We start from the raw sequence: 11,811 nt of genomic DNA on the forward strand, positions 1-11,811 counted from the left end.
GAGGAGGACGACTTCTATCGAGTAGAAGAAGCACTCATGAGGACAAGGGGGAGGACTGCCGAGGAGGATAAGGCCTCCTGAGGAGGAGGAGGAGGAGGAGGAGGAGGGGAATTCCTTAGCAGGAAGATGTAAACACCTGAGGCAGAGGTGAAGGACGACTTCAGAGGAGGAGGCGGCAGCGGCGGAGGCGGCAGAGGACTCCTGAGGAGGAGTACTCCTGAGGAAGAGCAGGACTCCTGAGGAGGAGAACTCTGAGGAAGGAGGCATCCTGTGTAGGAGGAGGAGTCCTGAAGAGGAGGAGTCCTGAGAAGGGGGAGGAGGAGAAGAAAGAGGAAGACTCCTGAGGAGGAAGAGAAGGAGAAGGACTCCTGAGGAAGTGAAGGGGGAATCCTGAGGAGAAGGAAGAGATGGACTCCTGAGGAGGAAGAGGTAGAGGAGGAGGACTCCTGAATAGAAGGACTCCTCTAGGAGGAAGAGGAGGACTCCTGAAGAGGAGAACTCTGTTGAAGGAGGAGTCCTGAGGAGGAGAAGGAGGGGAACTCCTGATGAAGAGGTGGAAAACTCCTGAACAGGAAGAGAACTTCTGTGGACTCCTGAGGAGGAGGAAGAGAAGGAGGAGGACTCCTGAACAGTAGGACTTCTGAGGAGGTGAAGGAGGACTCCTGAAGAGTACTCCTGAGGAGGACGAAGACTTCTGAAGAGGAGAATTCTGTAGAAGAAGGAATCCTGAGCAGTAGAAGGAGGATTCCTGAGGAAGAGGAAGACGACACCTTAGAAGAAGGAGGAAGAGGAGGACTCCTGAGGAGGAGAATCTAGACAAGAAGTCCTGAGTAGGAGGAGGAGGAAGGGTCCTGAGGAGGATGACTTGTATGGAGTAGAAGGAGCACGCATGAGGACGAGCGGGAGGACTCCTGAGGCGGATAAGGTCTTCTGAGGAGGAGGAGGAGAACAACTCTTGAGGACAAAGGAGTGGACTCCTGAGGAGGAAGAGAAGGAGAAGGACTCCCGAGGAGGAAGAGAACACCTAGGAGTTGAAGGATGAATCCTGAGGAGCAGAAAGAGATGGCCTCATGAGCAGGAGGACTCCTGAATAGGAGGTCTCCTGAGGAGGAGGAGGAGGAGGACTCCTGAATAGGAGGGCTCCTCTAGGAGGAAAAGGAGGACTCCTGAGGAGAAGAACTCTTTTGAAGGAGTAGTCCTGAGGAGGAGGAGGAGTCCTGAGGAGGAGAAGGAGGGGAAGTCCTGATGAAGAGGTGGAAAACTCCTGAATTGGAAGAGAACTTCTGAGGAGGACATAGGAGGACTCCTGAAGAGGAGGAAGAGAAGGAGGAGGACTCCTGAAGAGGAGGACTTCTGAGTAGGTGAAGGAGGACTCCTGAGGAGGAGGAAGAGGAGGAGGACTCCTGAAGAGGAGGAAGAGAAGGAGGAGGACTCCTGAAGAGGAGGACTTCTGAGTAGGTGAAGGAGGACTCCTGAGGAGGAGGAAGAGGAGGAGGACTCCTGAAGAGGAGTTCTCCTGAGGAGGACAAGGACTCCTGAGGAGAATTCTGTACAAGAAAGAGTCCTGAGTAGGAGTAGGAGTAGGATTCCGGATGATGAGGAGGAATAAGAATACTCCTTAGGAGAAGAAGGAGGAAGAGGAGGAGGACTCCTGAAGAGGAGGACTCCTGAGGAGGACGAGGACTCCTGAGGAGGAGAATTCTGTACCATAAGGAGACCTGAGTGGGAGAAGGACGAGGATTCCTGAGGAGGAGGAGGAGGAATAAGAAGACTCCTTAGGAGAAGAAGGAGGAAGAGGAGGACCATTGAGGAGGAGGAGGAGGAAGAGAAGGACTCCTGAGGAGGAGAACCTATACAAGGAGAAGTCCTGAGTAGGAGGAGGAGAAAAGGGTCCTGAGGAGGACGAATCATATAGAGCAGAAGGAGCACTCATGAGGACAAGCGGGAGGACTCCTGAGCAGGATAAGGTCTTCGGAGGAGGAGGAGAACTCTTGAGGAGAAAGAGGGAATGGACACCTGAGGAGGACGAGGAGGAGAATTCCTTAGGGGGAAGAGGTAAAGTCCAGAGGAGGAGGTGAAGGAGGAAGAGGACTCCTGAGGGGGAGGAAGATAAGGAGGAGTTCTGAGGAGGAGTACTCCTGGAGAACTCTGAGGAAGGAGGCATCCTGTGTAGGAGGAGAAGTCCTGAAGAGGAGGACTCCTGAGAAGGGGGAGGAGGAAGAAGAGAAGGAGGAATCCTGAGGAGTTGAAGGAGGAAGCCTGAGGAGGAGGAAGAGATGGACTCCTGAGGAAGAGGAGGACTCCTGAGGAGGACTCCTGTAGGTGGAAGAGAAGGACTCCTGAAGAGCAGAACTCTGTTGAAGTCCTGAGTCCTGAGGAGAAGTCCTGAGGAGGTGGAGGAGGGGAAGTCCTGATGAAGAGGTGAAGAACTCCTGAATGGGAAGAGAACTTCTGAGGAGGACATAGGAGGACTCCTGAGGGGGAGGACTGCTATAAAGGAGGAGGAGGAGCAGGACTCCTGAGGAAGATGAGGACTCCTGAAGAGGAGGAGGAAGAAGAGGAGGACTCCTGAGCACAAGGGCTTGTGAGGAGGAGGAGAAGTGGAAGAGGAGGAGGAGAGGGGGCAGGAGGCATCCTGAGGAGGGGGAGGACTCTGGATAGTCACGCCGTCGATGATGCAGTCGTTACCCAGCGCTCCTCCAGTGACGGGTGGCAGCGGCAGAGCCGCGGCAGAGGCCGTGTCTCGGTGCCGGTCCCGCTGCCGCACACGGCCCCTCCTCCCGGCGCACTTCGCTCCGTGGCGGCGGGCAGCAGCCCCGCTGCAGCGTGTCCCTGCGGGAGCCCCCGCCCCGCAGCTCCCCGCCCCTCCGCCCCGCGGCCCGGCCCGGCTCCGTCCCCGTCCCCGTCCCCGTCCCCGTCCCCCCGCCGCCCCGTTCTCCCCCGGCCCCGCTCCCCGCCGGGCCGCGCTGCCGGGGCTCCCCGCGGCGGGGGCGGAGCCGGCCTGAGCGGCGGCTCATGAATATTCATGAGGGCGGGCGGGGCCGCGGTGGGGCAGGTTTTTGGTGTCCGTGAGGGTACGTTGTGTCCATAGGGTTTGTCGGTCGGATGAACGGAGGGAAAGTTAATTTCCGCCCTTTAGTTCAAGTGTGGAAAAAAGGACACGCTCAATGCTTGCTGCTCCTTGTGGTGACGTGAATTGGGTGGTTTTAGGGTGATGAAGCAGCCTCAGAGTGGTGTTGCAGAGGGTGGGAGCTCCCGGAGCCAAGGTGCATCCATCAGAAGCCGGCACGAAGCCGGGAGGCGAGAGCTGGCCCCGGGCGGGTTCTTGCCTTCTGCCTGCGGGACGGGTTCCCACAGCTCGCGGGTGCTGGGAGAGGCTGGGGGTGGGCACGGGGGTGTCCTGGGGCCCAGCGCCTTTGCAGAGCCTTGCTGCTCCTCTGGCTTCCAGGATGGAGAGAGTTCCGTTTCTGCGGTGAGCTTTTCAGTTGCACGTTTTTCAAAAGACAAAGTCTGGTTTTTCGAGTTCGAACATTCAGAAAATAATCTTACACCTGCGGACGGAGCAGAAACCTGAAGTCATTAAGGTACAAGAAGTAATTGGAACGTGCTGAAAGTTTCTATGTGCTGGGAAGCTGGGAGTGCTTCTGATTGGGAAATATGGCAGCAGAACTTGCTCTGAGACTGGAAATAACTGCAGTAATGTTGTGGCTGTTGATGGCTATAAATGCGATGTCACTAATTGCCATCGTTTTTCTCTGCAAGCTTGTACCGCCTGATGTGCTGCCAGCCTGCCGGTTGTCACCTCGCTGCTGGGTGACCGCTCCTGGGTGCTTCTCTGGGGTCCCCTGTGCACCCAGGCTTTTAAGGCAGCCTTGCTGCTGCCCCTTCCCGCTACCCAACCCCTGACCCAGCCCTCCTGCCCCAGTGACACACATCCCTGGGCAGCCTCGGCGAGTCCCCGGTTCCTTCCTTGCAGCGGCTCCTCCGTGCTTCTCCTGCGCCGTCCTTCTGCCCAAGGGCAGCTCCTGGGGCTGCTCCTCGTCCTAAGGAGACAACGGGGACTGTCACAGGCTGCTCTGTGCTGTGCACTTCTCACAGCTGCATCTTCTTAAATGTTGAAAAAATGCCTGTGTGAAAATAAAATTAATAATCAGAGTAATTGATAAGGAATTACTAACCAAGAATTAATTGAGATTTAAACAAAATAGTTCTTCTTCCGAACACTTCTGTAGTTCAACTTGCTTATCTTTTCTTCACCTCGCCTTCAAGGTCCTGCTCAGTTCTGCTTTGTCCTGCATCTCTCGTTGTTTCTTGTACCGATCTCATGTAGCCAGGCAGACCGATTTCCTCCTCCTTTTCCCCCCTTTTCGCCCTCTGAATCTGTTCTGTCATCGCCTGGTCTTTGTGGAAAGACGTTTAAAAACTGTGGTTGCACGCTCCGGCCTTCCAGGAGGTGCCTGTAGCTGCAGGGATGCCGTGTGAAGCAGGTGGGACGGGCCTGGTGTCTGCTCCGGGTCGGTGTTTCCTCCCCTCTGGTGCTGCTGAAGGCAGGGTGCTGTGGACACGCAGCTGCAGCTCGGGTTCAGAGCAGAACGGGTCTGCGGAGGGAAGAGCTGCCGGGTCCCGCTGGGTGAGCCGCCGTGCCGGGCTGGAGCAGCACCGCAGTGCCGGCAGAGCTCTGGTCCCTGGCTGCCTCCTGCCCCGCAGCCCGGTCCCCCAGCAGCGTCCTCTCCCCTCTGCCAGCCTGCTTGCCCTGGGACTGAGCTTGGGCTCAACCTTTTGTTCCTCATTAGTGCGTCAGGGGTTTACCGGGGGTTTTGTTTGTTTGCTTGCTTTTTATCTGCCATGCTCTGTTAAAAAAAAACAAAAACCCAAACCCTTACTGTAGCTCTTTGGATTTCTGGCATTAAATTAGGTGGTGTTTTATGGGCTGAACTAAAGGAAGTCTGTAGGATTTCTGCCCAGGAGTGAAGTGACCAGAAAGGACTGTCCTGGTACGCTGCTGCCAGCCTTCAGTCTAGTGAAATGGCTGGTCGTGGTGTATGTTTGTTGCAAATACTCTGATTTTTAAATAATCAAGATTTGATCATATAGAAAGGTTAAGTTTGATTAATAAATAAAAGAATAAAATACAAAGGTATAAGTTAGGATTGTTACGTTTGAAACAATAACCATAGGAACCTCACCAGGGAGTCGCTGTTCCGTATTAAGGACCTACTTGTAGCAAGATATTACTAATCGTAATGAGAGGGAACGATGAAGAATCGAATAGAGCAGTTTTGTCTGGGTCCCGTAACAATGTGACCTGGCCAGTGATGCTGCTTGGAAAGTTCCTTACCTTTCCCACCTTGATTCGAATATCAAGAATGCCAATCAATAAATATTAATAGAAACAACCATTGATTATTTTAAGTATGGCTATTGATAGAACAGTATAATCCAGAGAGCGATTAATAAAAATTAAATTACATATATTCTGTATGAAGGTAACTAGATATGATTTATCTGTGATTTAATCATAAACTAACTGCTGAACAATGTAGCATTGTGAATAGGTAGGATTTGCTTGTCAAGAGAATGACAAATTGTAGGCCTTGTCGGTAAACCGAGGAAAACCTAGGAAGATGCCAAGAATGGAATTTTGCAACCAACCTGAGCATGCGCAAAGATGGGGTTCGACTAAAGGACAGGATGAGGAAGACTATGGCCGACCACCAGAGGACCTTAGACAACCACCTGTGTCCCTGGAGGAGCATGCGTCACGAGCATTTGCATGTATTAATGAGTTCTCCGAAACGGTATGAGTATGTTAATCGTTGCTTGGAAATGTGATGAATATGTATACTTTGATTGTCTATAACTTTTGTAGCAGAGAAACTAAGCACGCACACGAGGTGGAGCGATCGCCTGTGCGTCCAGCGCTGCAATAAAGAAGTGTCTGCTCACCCTCGTACAGTGTGTAGGTGAGGTTTTCTATTACAGATTTGTAACATGTTTAACAGTCACATAACCCAAGTGCATGTTAAATATACAAGTTTTGCCCTTGTTCCTGATCTGTCTGGGAGATAATTCTCAGGAGGTCATAAACGGTATGTTCTGCTGTGCTTTAAAATAACCTGTCGCCAGAAATGTCTTCCTTAGTGCCTGCGCAGAGCAAGAACCTCCAGTAGCGAGGGCATGCTGACCCTCGGGCAGCTTCAAAGCAACGAATACTTGTAAATAGGTTAAAAATCCAGTCCCCTGGTAGCAGCGTGTCTAAGTCCACCTCACTCTCCACATTACTCAGCACTCAGTCAAAAGTTTTTGTGGGTAGGGGTGGATGAAGTCGGTATACTCTAGAGGGAGGTGCTAAAACTGGCCAGGCAGTTTATCTAAATAAATCAAAATTTACCTTTGAATGGAGTGGCATGCCTTTAGATGTGGGGGTGGGGTGTGTATTGCTTTTTCCTTCCTTGGTCTGAGCACAGTGTTTCTGAGAGGTGTTTCCACCTGGGGGAGGGAAACTCATCCAAGAGCCATCATCAGCCTCAGGGCTTGTGGTCCTTGATGGAGGCCTAAGTGCTTGGGATAGCTTTAGTTGTGTGGTGCTTCTCATTCTGCTCCCAGCTTTTCCCATTAATGTTTGCTCTTTGGTTAATTTGTCTGTACAGTGTTTAGTAAACATTCTCCATTCAGAGCTCTGAGTCCCCCTTTTTTTTTTTTTTTTTTTTTAAAGGCAGGTAAACTACATGTGCCTTTCTTTGAAACCCCATGAATAGCTCTGGAGTTTACCTTGGGGGCAGGGAAAATAGGGACCCTTTAGAGTAGAGAAGAGAATTTAATAGGGGAAGCACTTCAGTGATATGCTGCTTGTGAGGAGGAAAGTACCTGCTTCAACTTCTTTTGGTAGCTTCTGCACTGTTTAGCAATAACTACTTAAAAGACTGACTACTTCTGCAAAAGAAGAAGAAATCACTTCTGATTTCTGTGTCTGACTGAAAGAACTAACCTGAACATACAGAAAACTGATGTGAAGAGCCATTTTTGGTCATTACTGGGTCATCAGTGGTGGCCTTTGTATAAATCGGATGATGAGGAGAAATGGTCCTTCAATGGAACCTTGAATTAGAATACCTTGTTGCAATTGATGTTGGTTTTGAGGGGGAGCCGGTACCGCATTTCCCGGATGGGGGGGAAGCAGGGAAACGTCCCCGCGGCCTTTCGCGGTGGGGCGAGTACGCCCTTGTGTCTTTTGCCCTGGATAGGGTAGTATTGCTGTCAGTTCAATCAGGTTGTGTTCTTAGGCTGAGGAATAAGCCCCTGCGGGCAGGGTGTTCATTATGGGAGGTAAACAAAGGGGCGGAATATTGAGAAGGAGCCCTCTAGGCTGTATTTTAGCTCACTGGGAGGAGATAGGAGAGCTGCCAGGAGGAAGCGTGAGCAGAAAGACTTTAATAAAATATTGTCATCAGTGGTGGTCTTTGTATAAATTGGATGATGAGGAGAAATGGCCCTTTAATGGAACCTTGAATTATACCTTGTTGCAATTGATGTTGGTTTTGAGGGGGAGCCGGTACCGCGTTTCCCGGATGGGGGGGAAGCAGGGAAACGTCCCCGCGGCCTCCCCAGGCTGGGGATGGAGCTGGAGCCCAATAAAACCGCTGTGACGAGGCCCGAGCGCGGTGCTGCGTGGTGTGTGCCCCAACCAGCGCCCAAGGGGGCCCCTCCCGCCTCAACGGTGCTTCTCGGAGGCAGCAGCCCCGCTGCTCAGAATCACAGAGAAAGGGCAGACCCCGTCCTTGATTTTATTTTCTCAAGATGAAACCTATCAACCAAGCTTTAACACCTACGGATGATGATTTTGTAACGGTACAGGAGCTACTGGCCAAAGTGAAAAGGGGTATTTTTTATAAACCTCCTTAATTTAGATTGAGAAAACAATTGGGAATACACAAATTCTTATCTGTGCCTAACTCAGCAAAACCTCTGTTGGGGCGAGACTTATTGGAACAACTAAAAGTGGAGATAAAATTTGAGAAAGGAAAAGTAGAACCTCGAGTGGGGATGACCAGCTAATTGAACTTCTGAGTCTGGCCCTCAGAGATACTCCTGTTAGCTCAGAAGTACCTGAGGAAATCCAGAACCAAGTATATCCAGGGGTATGGGCCTCAGAAATACCAGGAAAAGCGAAAAATGCCTCCCCAGTAATGGTCAGGCTCAAATCAGGGGCGCGGCCTGTAAGAATTAAGCAATATCCCCTCAGAACTGAAGGTAGGGAAGGAATCCGACCAGTAATCAACCGATTATCAAATAGAGTAAGAACAGAGGAGGGGATAGAGGGTCTTCAGTGGCTGCAGTTTTGATCAGTTTTCTTCCCAGGGGCGCTGGTGCTTTGTGGGCAGAAAACTCTCCCTGGAAGTCCTCCTCCTGAAAGGTCTGTTAGGCACTGTACCTCCCACCTAATTTTTGATCTTTCTTTAATAAACCTTTTTTGTTGTTGTTGTTTGGGGTGTTTCCCCCCTCTCCAGGATGTGATATGCCTCTGTTTTGGAGAAAAGCAAGTAAAAGAGCAGAAGCTGGGACAGGACTAGGTAAGTCGGAGGAGTGGTAGAATATCATGGGCAAAAGCGCATTTGGATTTTGGTCTGCTCCGAAATTTTCGTACTGGCCTTCCAACTCGCTTGTTACTAATGTGGAGGTGATTGTGAATGAAGAGAGGAGGGGAGAGACAAAGGAGTGGAGGGAGCGAGGAAGGGCTCAGGGGATTTGCAACACCTCGTGCTGCATTAATCCATTCAGCAGGAGATCCTCCCCACTGCTCCCGGAGCTGTAATGTGCCGCTCCTCTAGTGTCAGAAGGGGTGACTTGCCAGTGACACTGGAGCTGTCACTCCTCGCCCCTGACTTCATAATTCCCTTGGAAGCCAGGGCTACAGCCTCTCTCTTAAGAACGTGTGTTAGAGGTGCGAGTGCACAGGGACAGCAACGTGAACGGCGGGCAGTGCGAACAGGCAACGTCTCAGTCCATGGACAGGGAACTTGTTATTCCTGTCTTCTGGTGACGGGATGTCGTGGGCTTTAGCATCTTGCAGAAGGTTGTTCTTGAGAGGATGAGAAACAGGGAAGTGCTCGTCCGTCTTCCTAAGGTGCGGCATTGGGGAGGCACAGTTGGGCTCCCAGCGTGTGGGAGAATCTGCTTTCATACTAATTAGTTAGTATGTATTAAAATGAATTTGTCCTATCCTGCCCATGTAAAACCAATGTGGGGCTGGTCCCCGTGTGGAGCTGCTCCAGGCAATGCTGAGGCAGCCTAGTGACTTCATCCCCAAGGCTTTTCCTTATTTACCTTTTTGGTTCAGACTTCCCACCTTGTTTCCTGAAGTTTAAGACCCATCCCGAAGACCGTGTTGCCGTAACTGTGGTTTGAAGAATACCCAGTGTTCTTGCAAGTGGTTGCAGAAATTGCTGAAGTGATGTCCAGCTTCCTCATTCAGGGCTGTTCTGGATGGAGTAGAAGGGGTGGAAAATTATGATTCCTGTCCTGGAGTTTTCCTGGGGAAGGTTTCCCAAACCCCACATGTTAAGGTTGAAAATTTTCACGGTGGAAATTCATTTACAAATAATCTGGTTCTCCTGAAATCAGAGCGCTCTGTGTTATGCCTCAGTTTTGATGTTTTTCAACGTTGGTGAGTCACTACAACGTTAAAGACATATTTTGGTTTGTGGCACACTTGCTTCCCTCTCAGGCTTTCCCCTCCTGACCCCAGGCTGTACTTTCCTCCCTGTTACCACCTGCGTGAGGGTCCCTGCGGCAGTGTCCGAGGGAAAGGCTGTGCAGGTTTGTGTGTTGCAAGTCCTGCGGCTGGCCTGGCCCACAGCGGTGGGTCTGAGCCAAAAGTCTATTTTTCATAAGGCGATGGAGGTGATTTGGGAAAAAAACTCCACTTTTTCATGAGACTTGATATGAAATTTTTCAAGGTGTTTCAGGAAAGGAAGTAATTTGAGTTGGAGCTACTGTGTCAAGTATTTCTGATTGGTGAAAGTCTAATGATTTTCTCGCAAATACAAAACTTTCCCACAAAAAGCTTAAGCTTTGCAGAATATAAAATCTCTGTCAGGAAGATCTTACCGGCTGGTAATCTGCTCCCGCGCTGTGCATATACACCCTCATAGCACAGATCAGTTTATTCTATCATTCTGCATCTGCTCGTTGAGCGTTACAATCTCTGTCCAAGAGTAATTGAGCGTGCATTTGCAAGATAAGCGTAAGTGACAGTATCACATTTGTGACAGCAAATAACGCTGTCTTGGCCCTATTGCTGGGAGATGGGCCTGTTTGCAGGGAGATGTAATTTGAGATGGCAGACACCCTGCTTCAGAACAGGAGTGGTGCATGGTGCATGGTGGAAATGGTGGCAAGCTTTGTTTACTTCTTCATTTCTAAGCCCTGCAGCTGAGTTCCTACCTTAGAGATGGCAATTCCGGTCGCAGCAACAATGCGGCACAAGGTTCTTGTTCTGGAGGTGCAGCAAGGTCAGTAAGGGACCCAGCCGAGGAGCCTGTCCGGCCGTCTGGGCCATCTTTCCCCAGCTGACGGCAGGGTCGTGGCCTTTGACAGATGTGGAGTTGTTGTCGTTGGCAATCAATACCTCCTCTGCTCAAAGTGTGAGCAGCAGCCAGCCTGCCTCTGTTACAATCTCAGGTGGAGCGGGTCTTTGCAGCTGAGCGGCCGTGCTGTAAATGCAGCTCTACCTCCTGCCCGGTCTGTCTGGCCATGTTCTGGTCTGGGGCAGGAGCCTCAGTTCACATCTGGGGGGTTTGGGCAGCTGGGTGCAGGCTTTCTGTCCTGGCTTTGGGTGAGACGTGCTGTGCCGTCGGTTTCAGCCACTCTGTTTTAGTGTCTTGGAGGCTGCACCCCCACGAGCCAGCCCCGTTCAAGAGCAAACGTGTGCAGGTCCGTGCATCTGGACTCTGCTCTCCTCGCCTGTCCTCTTGCAGTGTGGAGGAAGGTTACTTTAATAAAGTGAGAAGCCTCTTCCATGGCTTAGTCTGCTCCTCTCTGGTTACGCCCAGGGATGATCTCCAGGGACTCCATTCTGCAGGGACCTCTCTCCCCATGTCTCTGGCTTCTTGGTCCTTTGCTTTCTTTCAGGAGATGCAGCTGAACCAAGGCGTCTGGTCCGTGCGAGCGGCAAGTCAGGGGGAAATAGGAGTTACCGGCAGGGCTGAGAAGCTCTGTGGGGTTGGGAGGAGGCTCAGACCATTTGAGGGCAGCGCAAAGCCCGATGTGCAGGGAGCCAGGGCTCACACGTGCCTCAGACTGACCTGCAGCAGTGGGGCAGGACAGGGGTCCCTCTGAGCCCCCCTCATACAAATGCCTGCTGCTGGAGAAGGTCCAGCTCAGTCGCTTGCCCCGTGCCTGGCACACTCACCTCCCAGGACTACCAGAGCCCTCAGCACTGCTGGTGCCCAGGGAAACCCCCAGCACCTCGGCCCTTGCTGGTGCCCCCTCCACAGCAGGACCCTCCCCAGGCCTGGTGTTCCACCCAGTCAGGGGCTTGACTCCCTCTTCCAGCTCCAGCCCCACCTCTGTCAAGGAACGTGACTGTGCAAGGCAGGAGCACGTGTTTGAGCAATCTTTGCAGGGTCTTCAGTTAGGAACACAGGGATGGTGGGACCCCCGGGACAGGGGACCAGAGGCTTACATGGGCTCGCAGCAGGGCCAGGGTGCCCAGCAGCCTGAGGGATGAAACTGCATCTCTGCTGGTGGGCTCCCTGTGTGGAGCTGCCCCTGCCCCACGCAGATGTGCCCAGGCCCGCCGGGGCTGGGGAC

The sequence above is a fragment of the Gavia stellata genome, unplaced genomic scaffold, assembly GCF_030936135.1.
Source record: "Gavia stellata isolate bGavSte3 unplaced genomic scaffold, bGavSte3.hap2 HAP2_SCAFFOLD_170, whole genome shotgun sequence".
NCBI classification, from domain to species: domain Eukaryota; kingdom Metazoa; phylum Chordata; class Aves; order Gaviiformes; family Gaviidae; genus Gavia; species Gavia stellata.